The sequence below is a fragment of the Thermobia domestica genome, chromosome 4, assembly GCF_964235325.1.
Source record: "Thermobia domestica chromosome 4, izTheDome1.hap1.1, whole genome shotgun sequence".
Lineage (NCBI taxonomy): Eukaryota > Metazoa > Arthropoda > Insecta > Zygentoma > Lepismatidae > Thermobia > Thermobia domestica.
Window position 1 is genome coordinate 171310742 of NC_137457.1, and position 22744 is coordinate 171333485.

General features: G+C 34.1%; 1 protein-coding gene across 2 annotated transcripts in view; it reads right to left on the reverse strand.

Moving 5' to 3' along the window:
* The window catches only part of LOC145683397 (hemolymph lipopolysaccharide-binding protein-like), a 215165-nt gene extending 193169 nt beyond the window's left edge, over positions 1–21996 (reverse strand). The window contains exon 1 of one of the 2 annotated variants that reach the window (XM_081754727.1): positions 21924–21996. The gene's annotated coding sequence lies outside the window, so the exon portion shown is untranslated. Of the gene's footprint in view, positions 1–21759; positions 21898–21923 lie in introns of those variants that run through there. The other variant, XM_081754729.1, reaches the window with a different exon arrangement.
* Between the last annotated feature and the right edge of the window lie 748 nt (positions 21997–22744).

Sequence of the window (22744 nt, forward strand, 5' to 3'; positions counted from 1 at the left end):
CTAGACGATTATACAATTCCATTACACTTAATCCAGAGCCTTCAAACAACTTTGCTCTACGAATGGAAACGTAGAAAACTACACTTATAGATATATCATACATAGACAGTTAAGTAGTAATAGATTAATTCAAATTAAACTAACATAATATCGATTGTCTAAATATACATAGGTTTCAAACAATTAGACACATAACAAACATTCACAACATCATTATAACCTATCATATGTTAATTCCACTTCACAAGTGGTAGAATGAAAACCGCAGACTGACCGTGGAATGAAAAGGGTAGAAAATTAAATTATTTTTTTTTAAATGACAGTTATGAACACAAGGTAGTAAAGGCAACAATGACGGTCAATGAAAAGAAGATGAGGTCGGATTTCGAGAAATTACTTAATAATGAGATGAAAACAGAATTTTATAAAAGGAATGTTTATGATGCGCTAGACACAAGATGGTTGCCTGCTTTGTCTCGTCATATGAAAATGTGTCGTTTTAGAGAGGCGAAAAAAGCCTGCCTTTCGTCTTGTACAGCGGCAGATTTAGCTCAGGGGCGGGGGCCTAGGCCCTCCAACTTTCAGATTGACGAAAATAATTTAAACTATTATTTATATAGTTTTGAAAATTTATAGTAAGGTCATGATATATTTAACATAGTTTAAATTCGGTGTCCCACCAGATTTTACCTTCTAGATCCGCCTCATGTTTCGTGGCTATCCCGGTGTCATCTAGTGTTTCCGAAACGAGATAAATTGTTATCTAGTCTCCTTTCGTTTGATTTTCTTTCGTAATACTCATAATAATAGAAGTAAAATTGCAAGCCATGTAGCTTCGAAATGTAACGAAGTTTACAAGTTAGAATTTATAATCGGACAAGAGAGGGCTATGGAATACTTTCAAGACTTTTAAAACGCAACGAGTCCAGACAAGGGCCTGTCACGTCTCGTCCATGAAAACGAGACTAGACAGACGCTTTGTCTCGTCTCGTCTCGGATTTAACAAAACCGATATTGTCTCGCCCATGCCGCATTGGAAGCCTCTCAGCAGAGATGAAGTAGATGTGGGCCGTGGGCCAAAAGGACGTGACCAACTGCAACCCACCATCCACAGACAACTTCTGACCAAAGCATATATTAACTAATAAATAATAGCGTTACAGTTTCAGCAAATTAACTTTGCCTTTATCAGATATATTAATCTGTCTGGTGAAGGCAAAGTTAATTTGCCGAAACTGTAACGCTATTATTTATTAGTTTATATATGCTTTGGTCAGAATTTGTCGGTTATTTTATAGAATCACCTTGTGCGAAATTCAGGAAAATTTGAAGTTTTTGGTTTGGGATAACCACCCTCTGATACATACCCCTGATTAAATATACCTGCTTCCTCGTTTTCATTGTTTGACTTCTCTAACAAATTTCAGGGAAATTTATAACTCTTATTCACTTAACGTATTAAATAGATAATACGCTCTCTTCCACCACCTCTCATGTGCTCTATGCATTATTTTTAATAGAACTAAAAAAATATATACTCCTTGGAGCAATTGGAGCCGCCATCCTTTGAATTTGATATCTAGCGCCTTAAACACTACACAAAGATCGTGGCTTGGTAAACTTTTAGTTGTTGGAATATATGTTAGCATTTTTATTTTATGTTCCCACTTCGACAATTTCTACTTTCTTTTTCTCCGCTTTCTCTGTATGATTTAATGATCATATTCTAGATGGTTAGAACGCAGGAATGTAATGACTAAGACGCTAGATTGAAAATACAAAGGACGTAATTTCGAATCCACACCAAGTAGAATGATTTTTTATTAATGCATACAGCACGTGAGAGGTGGTAAAGGAGAGCGTACTACCCGTTTGAAAAGTTAAGTGAAAACTTGGTAAAAATTCCACTGACATTTATTAGAGAAGTGATACAATGAAAATTAGGAAGCAAGTATATCTAATCAGAGGTGTGAATCAGAGGGTGTTGATCGATAAAACGAAATTTTTCCGAATTTCACACATGTGAGTCTCTACAATAGGCAGGCTTCTTCATAAATGTTCCTATTACAGAGACCATCTTATTAAACCGAGTACACTAGCAAAAGTTATTTTAACAATAACAAATGGCGTAGTATTTTCTCCTCAGAACGATAAATTAAAAAGTGTATACAGCAGATGAACGAAGTGTTTGGAATGTCCTAGTAATTTCCTTGCCCTTTAGCAATTAACATGCCGAAATCATCTCTATCATAATACAAGTGTTTGCGTCCACCTTTCTTAAGGATTGCTCATTTAGTATGAGAAATCACTCTTTTATTCTTCACGACTGCTTTGAGAATAAAATAACTTGAAAAGGATTTGAAACTATATTGATTAGCTGTATTACTAACAAGTCCAGCACTTCACCCCTACTTTGTCTTCTCATGCAACATCATAAGCTGAATATTGCTAAGCTCAACCCTGATGTTTGGAACGAACCGGTAATGCTCCTTTAAAGATATTTCCACCAAAGTGCATGCCGAAGTTAATTTATTCGATGACCTTTAGGCATTTTAGTGCCCATTAATAAACTAAATAATACACAATGGAGAAAAATTACAGAAATGATATGATATTATACAGTAATTTCGCCGTGCAAGTTCAACAGTATAATAATAATAATAATAATAATAATAATAATAATAATAATAATAATAATAATATTTCATTGGTCCTGCGCGGAAAGTGAGAACTTAATCAATCACATGTGTAGTCAAGGTAAGGAGAAAAGCCTAAACTGAATGAAACATTGAAGCGAGTCAGAAGCTGGGAATAAAAATTGTGCATGGTGTAAATAAAGGATGACACCGAAAGAGAAATCCAGAAACAGCAGGTAAACGGAGAAGAAAGAGTAGACATTGTTGAAGTGGAAACATAAAATACAAATACAAATAGGGATTAGCACGAATCGAGCCAAAATTCGACTCGTCTCGAGTTTAATACGAGTCGAGTCAAAGGTAATTTTCTTGAGTTGACTTCCGAGACAAGTCGCTGTTTTCGAAGTCGTTTTGAAATAATGTCCTGATTGGACTGGAAAGTTAAAGCCATGAGAAATGTAAGCAGTAACATGGAATGCTTGCCCTAAAATTTGGCAAAACTTACTTAAGCGTAGAGATTTCGGGAAAAGGGTTCTGTAGCTTCAAGACACACCTCTGCAGCTATTAAAATTTTAAACTAGAGCGTTCCACTATAGTTTCATGTAGAAAGTCTTCTTCTGTATGTTTCAAGGAAAATAACTGTAACAAAATAACTAAATATCATGCAACAGTAAGGTATATAATCAACTAATTTTTAGGATATGTAGAGGTAAATATAGACGCTTAACTACAAAAATATCTACTCAGATTATAATTCAATGAGCTCTGAAATACAATGTAACGAAATCGCCTATGAGATTCAGTCTACAGAACAACTGTTACTTCAAGAATGGACATACACTATTTCGAGAATCAAGACAAGACGGGAAATGTTTACGATACTTTCCGTCTCCTCTCGATTCTCATCTCCAAAGGTAGACGAGAATTTTGAGTTAACTTTGTGCCGTCTCGAATGTAGAATGTTAATTCTAATGTTATTTTGTTTGTTTTAGAAACGAGATGAGAAATTCCCCTTCTCGTGAGCAACATTAAAGCTGACAGAACTATTATTTCCAAATGACACTTTTCTGCTTGTAATGGTATGACCTGAGCGATAATTAGCTCCTACCTTTTAATCTTCTACGAGATAATAATTACTATTATTCTTTAAGATTTGACAGCTCAAATATTGAAATACCGGGTATTCAAATATCTGAATATAATAAAACGTACGTGGGTCCTAAAGTAAAGTAAAAAAAAGTATCCTAAAGTAAAACAATGTGCGACGTGGATTCGATCAAGCACCTTGACCACTATGCGGTAAACGATTTGTCTTTAGTCTGATTACGTTAGATTTCTTTGTCTTCGCTTGCAAAGTTGTACATTATATTTCTTCGATTCGAAACGTCTTTCGTATTTTTTGTGAATAATCTCGCCAAACTTTATGTTAATAACTTGAGTTGATCTTAAATCTTTGGTTCACAAGTTTGTTTTTTCTCCACACGAAACTACAGAAAGACAGATTTAACTCTCATGCTTTGCATTTGTTTCAAAGCAGTAGCCATTACCTGGTCAGAGACTTATGTCCGCCACGTTACAGAATAACCAACAGAAATTCATTTTCCGGATTTCGGACAATTATGGAATTCGCTAAAATTTCGGAATTCAGATGAATTCCGGAGCTCGGAAAGAATCCGGAATTTACATAATTCCGAAATTCAGAAAAATCCAGGAATTCAGAAAAATTCCGGATTTTTTCGAATTTAGAAATGTTTATGAAATCAGAAATTCCCAAATTCCGGATTTTTCCGAATTCCGGATTTTTTCCAAAATCGTGAGTTTTCGAATTCCGGAATTTATCCTGTTTTAATTTAGGCAGTCCGGAAAGTAAAAATTCCGAAATTGGCCACCACTAGTTTACACACAACCTTTCAGAACACTAAACTAATAGCTATCTACAAACAAAGATGTAATGCCAAGCATTTTGTTTCCTGAAATACGTCATGTATTAAAATCCGACAGCAGTTTCAGTATCTAACCAGAAATTGAATATATCTAGCTACTGGAAGTTGAAGTATTTAGAATTGTATTGTGTATCATCTTTTTGTGTCTTATACAACCCTGCAAATCACTGAATTTCCAAACTGCTTTCGTTAAATCCAAGTTGTACTATTCACAGATACAATAATTAGTATCTATATGATTGGGTTAGTAAAGCTTTCTATATGATAGGGTTAGTAAATCTTTCTCTGTTCTCCCGTAAAGTTGTGATACGATCTACTATAGGATACAGAACTAATTGTCAATTTAACCAATGTTGTTGTATTACTACACATCTCCTTCCGCCTCTGTCAACTCTGGTCGATCTCATTGACGCGACATGTTTGCTTTCTAAACCATTTTCTTCGTTTACTGTACTAAACAGTAACTATTCTGAATTATATTACTACGCATGCCTCCTAGATAAATATTTCTGATGCCAATAGTATCCGTTTTCCCCAAGGAATGTTTTTTTTTCTTATTGGCAGCATGATCCTTTTATTACATTATATGAAAAGCATGTAGCTCTAAATACTTCATGTATTACATAGCATATAGGTTTAACTACTACATGTAAGAACGTTGTCGACTTCCAGCAAAGAAGTAACATATGATAATAGTATACAACCCACGGAAGTGATAGCTGTTAATGCAATACTTGTTATCCCTAACGACACTGTGAGAGAATGAACAAAGCACTGGCCACACGAGTTAGAATCTATCTTAGCTTTTTTATCCAGTTGAGAGAAAATATTGTTTCTTTTCGTTACAGGTAGGCACTCTTTTCATATTTTCTACCTTCCTTTGCATTTTAAAAAAGAAAACTGTCTATTCTTATTCGTTGTACGAATGATGTATCTTCTCTTTGATTCCATGTCAAACATGCGCAGGTAGTGAAAGACTCTCTTGGTGATAATAATAATAATAATAATAATAATAATAATAATAATAATAATAATAACTATTACTAGCTTACCCGTAAATAAATTTCGCACAATACAATTTAACATTAATATGTGAAAATAAGTAAGGTGGCTGGCGTACCCTTCATATATTTTTTCATGCGCCTTATGGGTCCACAGTGCCCAACGTTGGTCCCATCTCTCTACCACATTCTGCTCTCGATATCAATTATTGACATTTTGCCTGTGGAGGGATCAACTCTGGCCGCATGACTCCACATGACGATGCCCCGAAGGACGCTCTTCATTATTATTTGCATTGAAATTGCTTATTTTCATTTGTTTACTTTTTATCAAGTTATGGGGGGCTAGCATCTTGACATATTTTTTCGATGGGTTTTATAAATGCATAATGTCCAACGTTGCTCCCATTCTTCTACCAGCTCCCCTTCTCTAGATATAAATTATTATTATTTTTCCTCTAACGGAGATATGGCGTTTGAATCATTAGGTTTGATAAAGAATTGAGAAAGATAGGTAGTTGCATAAACCACACCTTTTAGTGATTATTATTATTATTTTACTTGTCACTAATGTTGCTTATCACTATTTCCAATGCAATGTGTTACTAAAAAATAAATTAATTTATACTCCTCGCCAATTATTCTCTCGAACATCAAATACTTGATTTATAGTTTCCTGTGTTAGTGGAAAGCACATTTATTATATTTTTCTTTCAAATAAAACGTTTCACAAGTTACTTCACTTTCAATGTGTAACATCGAATCATCACTAACAGTCGTATTTTCAGATAGGAAGATATTCAGCATGGCCGTAGCGAAAGGACGTGAACCTTAAGTAACTAATCGGATCCAATACTTCAATAAAAGCACATAAATTCCTCCACACCAATATTTCAATAAAAGAGGAAAAGGCACTCAAACATTGTGAATACATATTTATGGGCCAAATCTTGTTCCTTTGAATTTTTTAAAAGTTCGAACTGCCGATATTTTGGACATTTACATTGGATTATTAGCGTTAACGCAATCATCTAAGATATTTCAACAATTAATGTGTGCCCCAAGATTAATCTCCATCCGCTGAAAGTTATGACAGTTGTTGCGTTCACAAAAAAAGCGTTATATATATACAGAGAGAGAGAAAGACAGAGCGAAACTTTCAATCTGAGAATGGTGGAATGTTTTACGTCTCCGATGGTCATGTTTTTCAAAAGTACATAGAAAGCTTGCGACATTTCTGACTTGATGGTCTCTGCAATAGACACATTTATTTTTAAAAAATCCTATTGTAGAGACTCAAATGTGTTCAAAATCGGGAAAGTTTTGTTTTTCCGATCACTGTGCCCTGATACATACCTCTGATTACATTACCTGCTTCCTCGTTTTCATTATTTGACTTTTCTAATAAATGTCTATGGTTTTTTTAGGTCATTTTGACTCAACATATTACCCTACAACCACACTGTGCTTTTATTAGGACATGTATCACACCGTGGGGTCATATACGACCCCAGTCTGGAGAGTCGTTTTATTAGACTAGATACGGTTATATTATGTTAGATTAGATAATGTTAGGTTAGATTAACTTAGGGTAGATAATGTGTGGTTTGTTAGATTATATATGTTTATGTAGGTTATATATATATGTGTATATATGTATATATATGTTATATTATATCTATATGTATTAGTTTAGGTTAAGTAAGGTTAAATGAGGTGAGGTTAGGTTAGGTTTATTAGGTTATACAATCTTATACATTTCACGTATCACATTTTATATATGTTGACATAATTCGTTTCTTTACCGATTAACCAATTCGTCTAAAATACACGAGTTCTACATTATAACAATATATATAATATTTTCATTGGGTTTCAATTGTTTGATATTTTCATTGTTTTACATGGACATAAATGAAGCAGTTTTCATTGTTTACCATTGTTTACAGTTTGCAATTCTCGCAAATGTTGTGTCGGTGTTCAGCACACACACTTCTCTTACACAAATAACACACTGCTACTCCTTTTCTGTCTTTCTTCCGGCTACAGAAAGCACATCTACCTTGTCGTCCAACTGGTGTCACACTTTGTACCGGTTCCTCTTCGATGCCAAGAACATGACGAATATTGTTCCTTTTCTGTTTTGGCTACCTCTCGTTATTTGCTCTCCTTTTCATGTGTTGTTCACAGAGTGCCAATGCAAGAGCCTTCAAGAAATCAGAACGCTTCTTCAGTGTTGAACTAGATCCCGAATTGCACCTTAAGATAACGAAGCTATTTAGTGCCGCTGTATCTAACATACCATAAAAACTCTGAGTGGCCACCTAAGTGTCTTCCTGGCAACTGTTTTCGAATGACAGTGTTGATCAAATTGATCCACGCCTCCTTTAGTTTGGTTGTAGAATAAGATTATTTCTGGTTTCTGCGTCTCATTGTCTATGTCAGCTTGATTATGCTTACACGATATCAGAACTACGCACCTGTTTTTTCTTGGTACAAAGGAGACAGCGGTTTTGTTTTGGCAAAAGAAACAATGAGGAATAAACTGGTTTCACTTTTGTTTCAGTTACACATGGTGGAATTTCTGGTTTAATCTTCCTCATAGTGCCAACCATGGTGAGTCCTTTTTCCAAAAGGTTGTCAGCTACCTCACATGAACTAAACCAGTTGTCCACAGTTGCATTTCTGTTTGTGTGATGGATGGATTGTGTGAGATTTAACACATATTCAGTTGAAATTGCAAGCTGTGAATCTCTTCTCTCTTTTCCAATATATGGTTTTGCTGCACACATATACGATGTTTTGGCGTCACACATCATAACAACTTTTATCCCATATTTATCGGGCTTGCTGGGAATGTACATTTTGAAAGGGCATCTACCCCTGAACCCCAATAATTGTTCATCTATCGTGACATATTCTGAAAGAGTATAATATTCAGAGCAGTGACGCACAAAGATATCCCACACTTCACGGATGGCAGCGAATTTGTCTACATATTTCCTTTGGTCTCTTGTACCTTTATCGTCAAAGCGCAAGCAGTTTATGAGAAATTCAAATCTATTTCTTGACATAGTGCTCCTAAATGCAGGTGGACCAAACGCTTCAGACCATATATCACTTACTGTCATGTGAGAATTTTTTAGAACACCGGCTAGATAAAGCAAACCAAATAAGGCACACAATTCAATTTTGTCAGTGGGGGATAGATAACTCCGATCTGATTTGAAGACACACTTTTTTCTTTCTATTTCTTCATGGTAAAAATCACAATTGTGTTCAAAATGTCATCTGAAAAAAACAGTAGTCAAATGTCCTTTGCATCGGTTCTTTGTTTCGCTTCCTTCTTGGGCCCTGGGAGATGAATAACAATGTTTTTTTCAACGTTCCAGTGGATTTTTGGTGGAAGGGTTTAGTGTACCACTTACTGCCATTCTTCCTATAAATGACTTTACGTTGTAACAAGTCGGAAACATCATCGTTATCAACATCAGCTTGAAATTCATCCTCCGATTGATCATCCTGCTCCTCATTATCCTCATTTTCACTTAACAGTTCATCAGCATCGGACAGATCATCATCTGATTTTTCTAAAATGCGTACAATATCTTCCCGGTAAGAAAAATTCCTCGATGCCGCCATTCGTAAAAAAATCGCCCACTAGAAAATGATTTGTTATATGGCTATTCAAAACAAACTATGTTTCATTAATCACACCGTGGGGTCATATATGAACCGAGCACTCAAAATAACAGAACTTTCCGCACCAACACAAAATGCAACTTTCAGTGCCAACAGAATGCTTCGAACTGAAGCTAGACGAAGTGTTGTGTTTCCGTCTCACAATGGCGCTGGCGCAGATCGCATTCTATATGCACTGGGGTCGCCGGTGGATTTAACCAGTATTACGGGTTAAACGAGTAATATGATCTCTTTTACCACCTCTCATGTGCACGACTCGTTCGGAGAAGTAATACTGCAGAAGTAGAAACTAAACACAGGGTTCTGATTGGTTGGTGTTATCCGTTTCTCGCTATGCAGCATACATATAACAGAAAGGAAATGTTAGATTCTGTCCCCGTTTGTAGTCGAGTGTTCTAGGTATGGGCTATTAAAGAATTTCGCTTTCGGCGTGGGTTCAAACTCGGCCGTAAGAAAATTTTCTTTTAAGAACATTCTTTATCTCATACTCTCCGTGCAGAACCAAAGGATTATTATTATTATTATTATTATTATTATTATTATTATTATTATTATTATTATTATTATTATTATTATTATTATTATACTTTTGAAATTGCACGGCGAAATTAATGTATAATAAGATATCATTTCTCTAATGTTACTCCATTGTATGTTGTTTAGTTTATGAGTGGGCACTAAATTGTCTCCGTTCATCGAATAAATTAACTTCGGCATGCAATTTTGGTGAAAATATCATTACAGGAAAACATTACCGGTTCGTTCCAAACATCAGGGCTGAACATAGCAATATTTAGCTTATGATGTTGCATGAGAAGATAGTGTAGGAGTGAAGTGCTGCACTTTTAAGTAATACAGATAATCAATATAAATTCAAATCCTTTTCAAGTTTTTTTCAAGGCAATCATGAAGAAAGAAAAAACACTACACCATTTGTTAAACAAACTTTGGCTAGCGTAATCGGTGGAGTATGATGGTCTCTGCAATAGGCATATTTCTGAAGAAGTTTTCCTATTGTAGAGACTCACATATGTGAAATTCGGGAAAATTTCGTTTTTCCGATAACCGCCCTCTGATACATACATCTGAATAGATATACCCGCTTCCTCCTTTTCATTGTTTCAGTTCTCTAATAAATGTAACTGGTATTTTTTACCTCTTTTTACTTAACTTCTCAAACGTGTAGTATGGTATCTTTTACCACCTCTTGCGTGCTGTATGTATTATTAAGAAACCGATTCAAACGTACGTCATTTGGATTTATAATCTAGCGTCTTAGCCACTACAGCAGGATCTTTGCTTGGCAAGTGTTTAGTTGTTGGCATATTTCTTTGCTTTTGTATTTTACATTCCCACTTCGACAATTTTTACTATTTTTCTCCGTTTAGCAGCTGTTTCTGAATTTCGCTTTTGGTGTCGTAATGTATTTACACCATGCACTATTCGTACTCAGAGTTTGTGTCCCGCTGCAACGTCTTATTCAGATCGGACTTCTCTTCGAGCTTTCACTAAATATTTGATTGACTTAATTCTCATACTGTCCATGGCTAGAGCACAGGAATGCCAGGCTCAAAAACCAGATGTACATTTACTTTCCTGACAGATAATACAAGCATTACCAACTAAAAAATACTTAAATTTGGGATTTATATTGAACTATTGCTTACGGCGTACAAAGAGAAACATATTTCAAGACTATTAGCATGGAGAAATATGACACCAGTTATACGTAAAATGAATCATTATGTAATATTCCTAGTATCTTCTAATATGAAAGTACATCAATGAGAATCTAAGATATGTAAGAACTTATCTATGTTAATGTGTTGTAGCACTATTCTATAATAATTCCAAAAGTATGATTTATATCTCTAAATTTGATAACTATAAGTTGTCAATACCACATGATTTCTTAACAACACCACACATCAAAATAATTCCATTGGTTAATCCATAGTATCGAATTGATTTTCTGATTAATGACACTGTTTCTGATTCTTTCCTATAATATACCTAAAGTGTATTCAACTCCCTCTCTCTCTCTCTCTCTCTCTCTCTCTCTCTGTGTGTGTGTGTGTGTGTGTGTGTGTCTATATTTATTGAATATTTACGTTTTAAGTCTCATGTTTATAAGGGAAAAATCAATGAAACAGTGATGATGAAAGAATGTACGAAATTAACGGACTCATAGAATACTGAAAGTGGAAAGGAATTAGAGAAACCACGAACCACATTGACTATGTGGTACTAGCTGGGATGAAACAAGGCATCTGATGCACTGAATAACGTTACAAACTCCTGTAGTAGGTCCGCACACTACTACAATGTATATGTTGTAAGGACTACTTTCGTTTTCAGCGGTATATAATATATTTCAGAAGAAGAATCACGGGGGACATTTAAAAAGGAAGAATTACAGTGTTTATTTAACGCAATTAATATATTGATCCAACAGGATTTCTTGGTTTAAGTAGTGTTTGAAATTTTTAGGATAAGTAATGCTTTAATCGTTATCACTATTTTAATTACAATTTCGACGCTATAAAGTGTATAATTTCTTAGCGAGAAGATACTTCCTAGTTGCAAATTCAATTAATAGGCCCTATTACTCGACTAAGTTACCTTTGTATCATGTAAAATACAACTATCCTCCTTATACTAGTTTAGAAAAATATCTACTAAAGAACAAAATTCTATATTGCTTAGCTATTTAATAATTTCAATTCAATTACGTAGAAAAAGTAATATTCTGTAAAATTTATTAACATCCTACCTTTAAAAAAATATTATAAGTAGATAGATATATTCATGTAATAACTGGTTTATGGTAATGTTCTAGTTAATTTGCATTAACTACTTACTTCGTATTTCGAATACAAAAACCTCTTGGTATTACCCATTTAAATGTTCTGTTGAGAACTAATAAAAAGGCTCCAGAAAAAGAAGTATCTGTTTCCCTGAAAATACGTCATTCTCAAACAAACCTTATACACAGGTGTAATAGTAATTTGTGAAGGACGAACTTTGCACTACTTTACAATGATTTTGCTGTTTGCAAACTATTAAGATTTTCTTAATATCCTGAGAAACCCAAAAATGTAGTTAGTTTTGCTCTATCATGTACAGTTCTCTTAAAACAGAGGGGGAGAGGAAAATAGCCGGATAAATGTATATTTCGGAAGAAATACTGGCTATAATTACGAATATAAAAAGATACTTTAGATGTCCGATCCTTATCTTTGAATTTAATAAAAGATGTGCAGTTACTGATTGTGTTAATATTGAATCATATGTACAGTATCTAGAAGCTGAAGCATAATGAAAAAAAAAGTCAAACGAGATTGTGATTATCAGAGTTGGAAACATTGAACATTGCTATGAATAGTTAATGTGCTGCCATCTATAAACTTACGATTGATATATTGACCTATCGAACCTTGTAGTTTCGCAAGGTAATAACAAGAGTCAACATGTTATAATTTTGAGAGTGAAATTGTTTCGAAATTGTGTCGGGAAGATGAGAAGTTAAAAGTGTATAGTGTATTGTGGTTTGTATAAGGAAACAGGAGCATTGCGAGTGTGTGGTTAATATTCCCTGATTCTAAATTTATAACTTTTTTTTTTATTTTCCATTTTCGATCAAACGACCAGATGAGTATTGGTCACCCACTTAGGAATGGCCCCGATTCCTATTAGATCATCTGTGTATGTACATATTAATATTGGTTTGGTAATTGATTTCTACTTTCTATTTTGAGACTAAATGAAAACTTCAAATTTAAATCAAATTATTATAAATTAAATGAGTTGTGGAAGAATAGCTAATTTTCGCCTTCCGACATTAAGCCGTGATTGCGAGGCAATTTCACCCAGGAATCGGTTTGTTAGTTGTTATTATATTTATATGTTTTTCTTTAAATTATTTGTTATAATAAATTATGTCTCAATTGAAACTGATTCCTTCTAATTTAAATATAGTTTAATAACCCTTTCTCCAAGTCTTGTTTTCCGTAACCACTCGGAAAATGCAGTGTACTTGTCTTATCTTTGACATGATTGCTGCATAGTAATTTAGTTACCTTGCGAAACTACCGGAAATATTAAGACTTTGGTTAGAAAGAAAGGGATTTATATTATTTTGGAATTGAACCTGAGTACGAAAATTACGAATGAAAGACCAGACATTAATTGAAAGTGTAATAATAAGTGAAAATAGCGAGAAGGAATTTAGGCGTAATATTAGAAATTATAGTTTTAGGATTTAAACCTGGGGAAAAAAAATGTCACAGAACCTTCTTGAGTGTTTTTCAACGGGTGAGAATGGCCAGGGGAATTCTCTCCTAGTTGACCTTGGCGAAGGGGAAAGAGCGAATGCTTGCGGAAACGGGCGAGTAAACGATGACGATTCCTCGCTTGATTTCGCAGGTGTGGTTCTTCCTCCACATCGCGTGTTAAAGCCAGCTGTTAGACCAGCTATAAGATGTAATTTTAATAAGCTTTTGGGTGATAACATGTATAAAGCTATAGAAAAGCAGGTTAGTCATTTACCTGAAATAGATGGAAGTAATGGCTTTGAAGTATGTAAATTTCTATTAAAATTTAACTTGTTACAAGCTCAACTTGAAAATTGTGTAGAAGCTTTGTTAGTGGCTTCTCTGAGTAAATGTACAGGCCCAGCATTCGAGGAAATGCAAAGGTTATTGAATATCACTACTGACTGGGAAAGAATTATAACAGCATTTTTAGAAAGATTTGTTACTCCGCTAGTAAAAATGGAATTCTTGAAAATAACGTTGTATAGAATAATGCAAGTAGAGGAATCTCTGGTAGATTTTATTAAGGAAAAATTAAGTGTATTATTCATTTTTGATATGAAAATGTCGGAGGATGAATTAACTAAAACAATTGCTAACCTTGTACCACCTGAAATAAGGGATTTAATGATAATTACTCAAGTTCCCCATACTGAGAAGGAATTAGTTGCGTTTGCAGAAAGTTACGAAATGAATCGGCGTTCCCGGTTGGATTATAAATTTATTACACAAAAACAAAATCAGAATGTAAAGTCCCTTGGTTATGTTAACGAGAAAAATAGGCAGAGGAATAATTTTAGTAAATATAATTTATGTGGTCTTAATAATCATTTTTGGAAAATGTGTCCTTATAATAAAAAAAACATTCGTGGAGAAAAAACATACTATGTTAGTGAGGAACAACCTCCCTCCTTATTACAAATGCCTGTTTCGATTTGTCGAGATCTGTAACCCTGTATCATTGACTCTGGAAGTAGCCTGTCCTTAATTGAAGAACGAGTGTTGGCCAGGATTGAACGTAGGTGCCGTCCAAAAACTAGAGTAGTGAACTTTACCCTCTCAGTCATGAATTCTGAACCTATTAAAATCTCTAAACAAGTGGAACTAATATACTTTATAAATGGTGTTAAGTTTGTAAACTGGTTTTCGGTGGTTCAACATTCATCTTTAAAACTGCTAGTGGGACTTGATTTCCTACAAAAATATAACGTTAATATAAACATTCGAAATCGTGAATTGAACTTTACGGAACTAAATTTAACCGTAAAATTAACTGAATGGAATCAAACTCGTTGTGAATCCAGTGATCTGTGCCCACAAATTTCTCGTTTTAGGTCTGGTCCTGAGAACTCTGTGTCGCCGCACGACCTTGACGCAGGGGGAGCGGGGAAACCCAGACCTAGTCAGCGAACGATACAGCCGTCAACCACTTGTCAACCTCGATCAGCTGATTCCAGGAACAGCTGCCAGACAGCCCAGCAGTGTTTCCATACACAACGCAAAAGAGCCAAGCGGAATTTTTGTAGGGAGGAGTCCAGAGTTCGCCAACCGAAACCAGGGACCAGCCAGCGATCTTCCACAGTACTTCAGGATCATGATGTTAGGGGAGGTGAACAATATCAAGACATTCCAGCTGGAGTACCAATTTCCAATCCTACCATCCATGATATTTATCCGGAGGAAGAAAATACAGGTACAGTAAACCTTCATGAAAATATTTTTTCTGACGATTTAATACCACATGTTGAGAACGTTTTAGACAAATATAAGGACGTTATAAATGAAGAATTAGGAACAGTTAAAGATTTTGTTTATGAAATTAAAATGAATGATTTAAGTCCGAGTGTAGCTCAACCATACCCTATGCCACGTCATAAGTTGCGTGAATTAGATGAATACTTGGATGAATTAATTAAGAAAAAGGTAATTAAGGAAGTTTCCAGTTCTGCCTACATTTCTCCGTGCTTCTTAGTTAATAATCGCGATGGAACCAAGCGGCTAGTGGTAAATTATTTTAATATTAATTCAAAAGTGCTTGTAACTGGATTTCCAGCTCCTAATGCTGAAGCTACTATTGCTAATATAGGTAAACATAAGATTTACAGCGTTCTCGATGCCAAGGGAGCTTTCCACCAATTACTGTTAGATGAAAACTCGAGGCAATATACTACTTTTGCTACTCCAACTAGGTTGTTAAGATATTTGAAAATGCCGATGGGTTTCATAAATTCACCATTTATTCTCTCTAGTATCATGAATAAAATCTTTAGGGATCTCTTAGGAGATTATTTAGATATATTTTGTGACGATATTATTATTCATACTGATACTATTGAAAAGCATAAAGAAATATTAGAGCTAGTTTTACAGAGATTACGAAAATGGGGTATTACTATTTCTAAAAGAAAAACTAAACTATGTAAAAATAAAATAAAATTTTTAGGTTATATATTTTCAGGTGGATATATGATGATCGATGATGACCGAGTCCAGGTAATTAAAAATCTACCTCGTCCTAAGAATCGTAGAGCGTTGAGTAAGATGATTGGTTTCTTGTCATATTATTTAAAATTTGTGAAAGATTATGGTGAACTAATGGGTCCTTTACATGCTTTAAAATCAAATAAAATACCATTTCGTTGGGGAAAAGAAGAAGATGAGATACTAGATCAAATAAAAGAGGCCATTATAAATCATATTGTATTGAAAGTCCCGGACTTCTCTAGTCCTTCTGTAATCCACATAGATAGTAGTAGTAGGGCTTATAGCGCGATCTTAAGTCAGTATGATGATGAAGGACGTCTTCGTAGTGTATATTTCTTTTCGAAAATGATTCCATCTAGTGATTGGTCTAAAAGTATTTTCGATCTTGAAATGAAAAGTTTAGTCTATGCTTTAGATAAGTTTGATATTTACTTGCAAAAGAAATTTACTATTTATACTGACAATGCTAGTTTATCTTGGATATTAAGAAATCATAAAAGGCAAAAGAAGTATGGTTCTTTAATAGAGAAAATAAGTAAGTACTCTTTCGATATAATTCACCTGCGCTCTTTCAAAAACCATCTCGCAGATTACATCAGTCGTATGTATAATTATGTAGACTTTACTCCACCCAACAGTGATATAGAAGAGATTAATACTATTAATTAACAGAAGGTCCATCTTTCTTTTGTAAATTTCTGGAGTCATTCCATCTTTAATAAACCACTGGCTGAACATCAAAGAGAAGTTCCTCAGTTCAAAGAGATAATTTTAGCTTTAGAGAGAAAGGAAAATAAGGATCCGTACATATTGAAAGAAGGTGTGCTATTAAAAAGAACTAATGGTAGAAAATATGGTGGTTTACGTGCAGTAATTTCCCATTTTTTGCGCTATTCTGTTATAAAGTATTGGCACGAAGAATTAGTGGGGGGATGCCATGGTGGGATCCAGAAAACTATCTCTAAGGTTGCATCTAGGTTTACTTGGGATAAAATGTATGCTGAAATTAGTGATTTCGTGAGACGATGTAAAATTTGTCAAGAGAGCCAAGAACTTAATAGGAAACCGTATGGTACTTATTATTCTAAGGAGCCTCGATACCCGAATAATGTCCTACACTTAGATTGTATGGGAGCTTTGCCTACTAGTAATGGATTTAAATACATTATGGTTTTGACAGATAGTTATAGTCGATTTGTTATAATAGAACCTTTAAGATCTTTGAATTCTAAATTAATATGTTCTAAATTAACTAAGATCTTTCTAACCTACGGGTATCCATTTTCTATTTTGCATGATAATGCGTCATACCTCAGTAGTGAGTACTTCAAACAGTATTTGTTTAGCCTAGGAATTAAAAACATCTGTACTTCACCTTATTCTATGTCCTCGAACAGAACAGAGCGTATGAATAAAACGATTAAAGGGATACTCAGATCTTATATTAATAAGAATCATACCAAATGGGCTAACTATCTTTATCAAATCCAATATACTTTGAATATAACTGAAAATTGTGAAACTCAGAAAAGTCCAAGTGAGTTGTATCTTGGGCGTAAAATGTTCAATCCATTAGATGTTAACTGGATTTTAGATTTGGGTATAATAGAGAAATCACAAAATAAAGAAGAGATTAATGATATTATAGTTGATAACATCGAGAAAGCGTGGAAAAGGAGACAACAAGCTTATAATAAAAAACATGTACCTAGTAATTTGCCTGTGGGAGAATTAGTACTTGTAAAGAAAATGTTAAAATCATCCTTGGATAAGAAATATTATGCCAAGTTTGATACTAAATATTCCGGTCCATTCAAACTTTTGAATTATGTAACACCCAATACTGTGTGGGTTGAGTTAATTAGTAATCCTGATGTAAAGTTAAAACGTCATGTTCAATTTATAAAGAAGTACTTGCCACCAAGAAATGTAAACAGTGTTGCACATATTAATAATAATAATGACTAAACTAAGAAAGAAAAAAAATGAGAAATTGTTCATTTCCAAGATAATGTAAATTATATATATATATATTTGTGTGTAGTTTATGTAATGTTTCTGTAAGAAATGTACTGTTGTGTATTTTTACAATTCGGCAGGTTCAGAATTATGTGGATCCACTATGTTTGTGTTTGCGTCTGAGACAACTGATTACCTTGAATCTACTGCTTGGTCGAGGAAAGGCGATTTTGTCAACCCTAAGGCTAGATATGTTTCTCACTCTTTTCATCTCATGGGTGCTTCCAGTCAATCTGTGGTAGATAAGGAGGAAGATCTCATCTTGTTGTGAACATCTACTTCTGGGACTTAAGATAGGACGTCCGGACATTGGTAATCGTGTAATATCTGGAAGTTGTTGGATTACTCTTGGTGAGTCGAACTATCCTTATTTCTGCATTCAGTGATTTGACTTCAACAGTGAATTATATTTTTTTTTCATTTCGATAACCATTGTAAAGAAGCAAAACTTCCCAGAGGGGAGGAACTTAATATGAAGCATAATGAAAAAAAAAAGTCAAACGAGATTGTGATTATCAGAGTTGGAAACATTGAACATTGCTATGAATAGTTAATGTGCTGCCATCTATAAACTTACGATTGATAAATTGACCTATCGAACCTTGTAGTTTCGCAAGGTAATAACAAGAGTCAACATGTTATAATTTTGAGAGTGAAATTGTTTCGAAATTGTGTCGGGAAGATGAGAAGTTAAAAGTGTATAGTGTATTGTGGTTTGTATAAGGAAACGGGAGCATTGCGAGTGTGTGGTTAATATTCCCTGATTCTAAATTTATAACTTTTTTTTTATTTTCCATTTTCGATCAAACGACCAGGTGAGTATTGGTCACCCACTTAGGAATGGCCCCGATTACTATTAGATCATCTGTGTATGTACATATTAATATTGGTTTGGTAATTGATTTCTACTTTCTATTTTGAGACTAAATGAAAACTTCAAATTTAAATCAAATTATTATAAATTAAATGAGTTGTGGAAGAATAGCTAATTTTCGCCTTCCGACATTAAGCCGTGATTGCGAGGCAATTTCACCCAGGAATCGGTTTGTTAGTTGTTATTATATTTATATGTTTTTCTTTAAATTATTTGTTATAATAAATTATGTCTCAATTGAAACTGATTCCTTCTAATTTAAATATAGTTTAATAACCCTTTCTCCAAGTCTTGTTTTCCGTAACCACTCGGAAAATGCAGTGTACTTGTCTTATCTTTGACATGATTGCTGCAAAGCACTCAATCATATCACAACGCGTTACACGTTGGGAACGCAATAACTGCGCTATGTAAGATGTGATTGCGAAAACTAGGAGTCATGGTATGTTTTGTTGTTGTGTTTAGCTGTGCTGTCTGTTGTTGAATCCAAATAGAACATAGGAAATGTCCCAGCAATCCTGTATATTTCTGCTACATCTGTGGCAGATATCTAGAGTAGAAACAGAGTCGAAAAATTACGTCGTTTGTGGAACGTGCATCAAGACAAGTCGTTTGCACCACATACAGTATATAAATATGTGTCGAAGACCTGAAGAACTGAACGAAACGTAAGAAATCTCTGCGTTTCATAATAGCTGTGATATGGCGTGTAGCAAAAGATCATAAGATGACTGCTATTTCTGTCCGTGTGAGATTAAAGGTTTTACTGCTAAAATCAAACGAAACCTTACATACCCTACCCTAACCCTAACTGAGGCCAATCATAAAAAGAGGAGAGAAATCATACGAAAAAAAAATTAAAAAGTAGTAGAGAGAGAATTAAAAGGAAGAGTCAGTAGCGTCTGCCATTTAATAAGACCATATGAAATGGCAAAGGCAGGGGGAAAGTAAAGGCTTAAAAAATAAAAAAAATAGAAAAATACCCTGACCTGTCATATGCATTACTACCTTTACCACATGATTTTTGTGTTCCAGTACCTAACCCACCTCAAGAACTAGTTTCTACAGATTCTGCTTTTAGAAGCACCCAATGTAGTGATGAGATATACAACAGAGAAGAGGAAACTGCTGACCCGAAGTTATTTACACTACGCGAGTTAAACGATCTAGTGCGAGACTTGAATCTGTATGAATTATTAGTTCTGTGTATTTATAGAACACTTGCGAAAATATGAAAAAAAAAACTTAAATATGAGAATCATCAGTGGGTATTGTGTATGATTTTAAGGATGATATAGATGCTTCTTGGACTGCAGCAAGGGTATACCGAATATCCATACCACATTTGCGAATACGACAGCACAGAACGCGATAAACACATGACTCAAACTAATTTTACTCTCAGGAAGAAACGGAATATAGGAAATAAAAATGTGAAAAACGTCTGCCTAGATACGTTATACGACACTAGGAAAGTTATATTACCACCATGCATACTAAACCGGTCATTATGAAACAAATTGTCAAAGCTCTTGATAAAATAGGCAGTGCTTCCAGTATCTAGTGACAACATTCTCAGAACTTGCAAGTGCTAAGTTAAAAGAAGAAATATTCATTGTTCCTCAGATCAGAAAGTTTCACATCAGTCAGACTTTGAACATTGTATCACAAGTGTTGAAAGGGAAACATGGAGTGCATTCAGGGACGTGTGTCATAATCTCCTCGGGAACAGCAGACACGAAAATTGTGTCCATTATACGCGACAAATTTTAAACATTAAATTGTCAAATGAGTCTTAAGAATCACTTTCTGTATTCACATTTAGACAGTTTTTCTTCTAACTTAGGTGATTTAAGTGAAGAACATTCTGAAAGATTTCACCAGGACATCAAAGCAATTGACTGCGACTATCAGGGACGTTGGAGATCAACAATGATATCGGATTATTGTTGGACGTTGGTATGTGAAGATTCATGAACTATACGCGAAAGGAATGCTAGGTTTAGGACCTTCCAAGTGAAAAATCAGACACACAAAAGAGGTAAGTTGTTTATCAATGACATTCAGCACCGTGAATACCCGCCCAGGGCAAGAACCCGCCTTTACGCCCTTTTGAACAACTAAACGAAAACACTCGCTCAAATATTTGCACAATTTTGTAACCTCCCTATCCGAATGCCCGGCATAAGCCCCGTTTTTTCGTAATTACGTCCATGATGACCTTAGATATTTAGAATATCGATGTTCAGATTACTTCTTAAGCAAAATAATGTTCGTTTGTTGGAAATACATAGTTATCAGTTACTGTATACCAGCAGCGTTGCTGTGTAATTAGCAAAATTTACGCAGTCATATTTTCCGATTAGTGAGAAAACCTGACGTGATGGGGAAATACTAATTTCATTTTCGTACTTAGCAACCTCAAATTATATACAATCAGGTCTCAAATCAAAACAACTTTCAAAAAGTTTCATTTTGTCAAACAGTGTATCTACGAGAGTTATATACAACTGTAATTCATGTTATAATTCGTAAGTTGATGCTCTTATGATGTAAACTAACTACAAATAATTAGTTAATGTCTTTTTGTTTAAAGGTCTATAATTGAATATATTTTTATAATTATTATCTCCCCATAAATTTTATACAATATTGTGTATTCATTCTAAAGATTTTAATCAACATATATAATACTTGATACTTAATCAGCATATATCTAGTGAAGCGCTTCCTGTTAGCAGTAAATAAGTTATTGAACTATGTTCTGAAGAAGCACATACTTCATACCAACTATACGTTATATAAGTAACATGTTTGTGTGTTGCATCTATATGAACTTTTCGACTCACGCCAGAATATATTCGAAAAAATTTCCATTTCCAAATAAAATCTCAACTCTAAACGTGTAACATGTTCCTGTGTTGTATATCTATGTCATTTTGCACGCTCACCTTAAAAAATTGTTGCAACTCTCTGCTTCAAACTAACGGGATTTAGAAAAGTAATAAATAAAAGATGTGTGGGTATGTTTATTCTTTGCACAAATTATAAACAATAGAAAGTCAATAGAATTATATTGATACAAGTATTACAAATATTAAACATAATTTCACATCCACCATTGTTCACAATAAAAACTATATGATAAAAACTGAAATGCGTTTTTCTTAAAAGAAAATATTTTTCCTAATATTACAAACTCTTTATTTGAGGAGCAAGTGTTGTACTTTGTAATTTATTGTAATTACCTAAAAATTACAAAATTATTGTGCAGACTCCGATTCTTAACATTTTCTATATGATTTATTATGGGTTGCGTATACACACAATTCAAAACAGTTTGTTAAGGTAAGTATATTTCGCATCACGTAACTTGGTGATGCAATAAGAATTTCCTGCTCATGTCAAAAAAAGTATATGAAATAACTAATTAGTACTAAAATTGTATTAAACTAACAATTACTAACTAACCACAATTTTATGTACAGTATATAAAATTTGTCACTCATATATTTTACAATAATATGATATATATTTAAGTCGCAGTATATATATATCCTGTCGAACGAACACTACATATTCCATACTTAAAATACATATAAATTTAATGTGCTGATATTAGCAAGCGTGGTATCAAATAGTTCATATATTTTTACTTTAGAAGCCATATCTAATAAAAAATTCCCATTCATCTGACTATATTTCTTAATTAGTTAACATATATAAAGATGTACAGTATAATTTTATATCCCCAATGCCTTCTCTTTCATGG